General features: G+C 31.7%; 1 non-coding gene across 1 annotated transcript; it reads left to right on the forward strand.

Moving 5' to 3' along the window:
- The first annotated feature begins 1,247 nt into the window (after positions 1 to 1,247).
- On the forward strand, positions 1,248 to 1,320 carry TRNAE-UUC (transfer RNA glutamic acid (anticodon UUC)). Its single transcript has one exon. It is a non-coding gene; the product is annotated as a tRNA-Glu (tRNA).
- Positions 1,321 to 3,388: the final 2,068 nt, after the last annotated feature.

A 3,388-nucleotide genomic window follows, 5' to 3' on the forward strand; every position in this document is an offset into this window, starting at 1 on the left:
CTAAAGTAGTTGTTATAATAATGTACAATTAAGAAAATAATCAATGTTATGTTTGAAGGATTGATGACGAACATTGCTTTGAGTTTTTTCTCCTAACATCTATTTCTAAACTTAATCCCATTATTCAATTAATAGTATAGGTTTCAAATGAAATTTGACAAAACATTATGTTGTTTGGGATAAGAAGAGGCAGTATATTTAGTCGTAGTTATTCCTCAATATTGTTACGATAAATTAGTACACAAAGAATTATAGTTTGGACAACTTGATACAATTTCTAAAAATACACATAGATTGTCGAATAATGGTGAATTCTCGATGAGCATTGCACCATGTTTCTTTATTTGAACAAAAGCACTAGAATATTACATTCACTAATTCATTTACTAAATGAATTCCATTGTATTCTAGTGGGTTTGGATAATTGTTTTTAACACGAAACTCCCGGGTACAACAACTCGCATGGGAAAAACTACATACATCACACATCATGGCGTAATGTCGCATCGATAAAAACCAGAGTGTGTTAGAATAATCCTCAGTTTCTCGTTGATGCTTGCGCAATATACCAAGATTTATTCTTACTAATCTATGATGGCAATACACAAGATAGGATCCATTGTAGTCTAGTTGGTTAGGATACTCGGCTTTCACCCGAGAGACCCGTGTTCAACTCCCGGCAATGGAAACGACAATATCATATTATAAATTTCTAACGCATACCATGTGTTAACTGTTTTATAACACAAAAACTCAAGACCTAAAGTAGTTGTTACAATAATGTAAAATTAACAAAATAATCAATATTATGTTTGAAGGATTGATGACAAACTTTAGTTTGCTTTTTATAGTTTGGATAACTTGATAGAATTTCCAATCATACACATAAATAGTAGAATAATGTTGAACACTCGATCAACATTGCACCATAGTTTTTTATTTGAAGAAAAGCACTAGAATATTATATTAACTAATTCATTTATTAAATGAATTCTATTGTAGTCTAGTTGGTTCGGATCCTTGTTTTTCACACGAGACTCCTGGGTACAAAAATAGGCATTGGAAAAACTAGATACGTCATAGATCATGAGGTAATGTCGCATCGATAAAAACCCTTCAAATTATTTAATCATAAAAACGAGAGTCTGTTAGAATAATCCTCAGTTTCTCGTTGATGCTTGCACAATATATAAATATTAGTTATTACTAATCTATGATTGCAATATTAAGAAGTACACAAGCTAGGATCCATTGTAGTCTAGTTGGTTAGGATACTCGGCTTTCACCCGAGAGACCCGGGTTCAACTCCCGGCAATGGAAACGAGTATATCATATATGAAATTTCCGACTCATAGCATGTGTTAACAGTTTGATAACTCAAAAACTCAAGACCTAAAGTAGATGTTACAATTAACAAAATAATCAATATTATGTTTGAAGGATTGATGACGAAGTTTTAACAAAATAATCAATATTATGTTTGAAGGATTGATGACGAAGTTTGCTTTCATTTTTTTCTCCTAACATCAATTTCTAAACTTAATCCCATTATTCAATTAATCGTAGAGGTTTCAAATGAAATTTGACAAAACATTATGTTGTTCGGGACAAGAAGAAGAAATATATTTAGTCGTGGTTATTTCTCAAAATGGTTACAACAAATTTTTACACTTACAATTATAATTTGGATAACTGGATAGAATTTCCAAAAATACGCATAGATTGTAGAATAATGGTGAACTCTCGATCAACATTGCACCATATTTCTTTATTTCAAGCAAACCACTAGAATATTATGTTTGAAGTTTTGGTGATGTACTTTACTTTAATTCTTTTCTCCTAGCATTAATTTCTAAACTTAATCCCATTATTCGATTAATGGTAGAGGTTTCAAATGAAATAGCACCAAACATTATGTTTTTCGGGAAAACAAGAAGCAGTACATTCAGTTCTGGTTATTCCTAAACATTGTTACGATAAATTTGTAAACCAACAATTATAGTTTTGATAATTTGATACAATTTCAAAAAATACGCATAGATTGCAAAATACTGGTCAACTGTCGACAAACATTGCACCATGTTTCTTTATTTGTAGCAAAGCACTAGAATAGTATATTAACTAATTCATTTACTCAATGAATTCCATTGGAATCAAGTTGCCTCGACTTGTTGATTTTTGCCCGAGATGCGCGGGTACAAGCACAGGAATAGGGAAAACTACATACATCATAGATCATGAGTTAAGTTGACATCGATAAAAACCGGTGAACTTATTAACTCCTAAAAACGGGAGTGTGTTAGAATAATCCTCTGTTTCTCGTTGATGCTTGCGCATTACATAAATATTATTTATTACTAATCAATGATCGCAATATTAAAAAGTGGAGCAGATCTGATCGATTGTAGTCTAGTTGGATAGAATACTTGACTCTGACCCAATAGACCCGTGTTCAACTCTCGGGAATAGAAAGGACCATATCATATATTACATTTCCGACGCATATCATCTGTTATCTGTTTGATAACTGAAGAACTCAAGACCTAAAGTAGGTGTTACAATACTGTACAATTAACAAAATAATCAATATTATGTTTGAAGGATTGATAAGGAACTTTACTTTGAATTTTTTCTCGTAACATCAATTTCTAAACTTACTCCCATTACTCGATTAATGATAGAGGATTCAAATGAAATTGGACAAAACATTATGTTGTTCGCGATAACAAGAAGCATCGTTACGATAAATTAGTACACCAAACATTATAGTTAGGATAACTTGATACAATTTCAAACAATACGCATAGATTGTAGAATAATGGTCAACTGCCGATGTGTATTCCACCATGTTTCTTTATTTGTAAGAAAGGACTAGAATGGTACATTAACTAAATTCCATTGTAATTTAATTGCCTTGGATCCTTGCGTTTTACCTGGGACGCCCGGGTACAAGTAGATATATCATATGTCATGAGTTAATGTGGCATCTATAAAAACCCTTGAAATTATTAAATCCTAAAAACGATAGTGTGTTAGAATAATCCTAAAAACGATAGTGCGCAATATATAAATATTATTTATTTCTAATCAATTATAGCAATATTGAAAAGGATCACACACAAGATGTGATCCATTGTAGTCTAGTTGGTTAGGATGATCGGTTCTCACCCGGGAGACCCTTGTTCAACTCCCGGTAATGGAAAAGACAATATCATATATCAAATTTTCGACGCATAGAATGCGTTATCTATTTGATAACTCAAAAACTCAAGACCTAAAGTAAATGTTACAATAATGTACAATTAACCAAATAATCAATATTATGTTCGAAGGATTGATGACGAACATTACTTTGATATTTCTCTCCGAACATCAATTTCTAAACTTA

This window comes from Azolla caroliniana, unplaced genomic scaffold (assembly GCF_043228905.1).
Source record: "Azolla caroliniana isolate FFs.n. ecotype wild unplaced genomic scaffold, voAzoCaro1.0.p SCAF_10, whole genome shotgun sequence".
NCBI classification, from domain to species: domain Eukaryota; kingdom Viridiplantae; phylum Streptophyta; class Polypodiopsida; order Salviniales; family Salviniaceae; genus Azolla; species Azolla caroliniana.